This window comes from Cynara cardunculus (genome assembly GCF_001531365.2).
Source record: "Cynara cardunculus var. scolymus isolate 2C chromosome LG 3, CcrdV1, whole genome shotgun sequence".
Taxonomy (NCBI): Eukaryota; Viridiplantae; Streptophyta; class Magnoliopsida; order Asterales; family Asteraceae; genus Cynara; species Cynara cardunculus.
In genome coordinates, this window is record NC_037530.1 from 9,407,890 (window position 1) to 9,409,165 (window position 1,276).

Sequence of the window (1,276 nt, forward strand, 5' to 3'; positions counted from 1 at the left end):
CTTTCCTCCTTCTGTTTTCTATTTGATTCGCACCCAAGAAGACACACAGAAAACTTTTCACCAACTTAACAAAATACTTCCGAGATATTAAAAATATCTCATATAAAAACCCAATTAAACAATTGAGGCGGTGATGGTATTGCTTTTTAAAATATTTAAGCAAATAAACACATTTAATCCCTCAACTTACCCATACATTTCAAAAACCACCCCAAACTTACAATCCGAATAACCTGGTTATCACATTTTTTTATTCTTCTTATTAAGGAGAATTCTTGAAATTAAATAACTAGAAGAGAGAAATAATATTATATGAATATTGAATATTTAAACAATGTAATCCATACCGTAATCTATACTGTAATCTCTAAAATTGAAAAACTGTTGAAAATAAGCTTAACTTTATTTTGAAGATCTTTGACTTTTAGTTCACCATTTTAGAGAATGATTTTTTTACGGATGCTTTAACAAACAACCCTTTTTTTCTCCAAAAAGTATTAAAATAATCTGTTTTTTTTGTTTCATTGATTAATTTATAGAAACTAAACCATAAGGGTGGTGCCTGATTGATTTGAGCTTGGCTCCAAATGTCAAAAGTAGCAGGAGGTCCCAAGTTCAAATCCAAGCAGGAACAAAAATCCTCTTGTAGCCACGGAGGTTCAAATGCGGTGACTCCGGGATATCTGCAAAGCAGGTGGTCGTCCTGGAATTAGGCGGCTCGCATAGCGGGTTGGATATCCAGGTTAATCAATTTTTTTTTGTAGAAACTAAATTAGATCTATTTATATTGAAGAGTAAATTACGATTTAATTGTGATATTCATTCGAATAATTTGTAATTTATTGATGTTTTCATTTCTGAGATCAAATATGTTAAAAATCATCTACTAACTTAGGGGTATTTTAGTATTTCTGATTTACTTTCTTTTTGGTTTGTTAAAGATGTTCTTTGGTATTTTATATTATGTTTCACAAACTAGTTAATAATCTAACCGGTAGCTAATAAATTAGCTGATAGCTGATAAATTAGTTGTTAGCTTGTAAGCTACATGTTAGCCAATAAATTAGTTGATAAACAGATTATGTTTAGCAAAAAGTAGCTGATAAAAATGTAAAATGACCAAAAAGAAAATTTTGAAAAATTAATCAATTATAATATTTCAAGATATAACTGAAACAATCTCTAGTAATTTAATATTTTAATTTATACAAACAAGATGGTAAAAAAAATAGAATATATTGATTAAAAGAATTTCAAATTGATTATTATATATGTT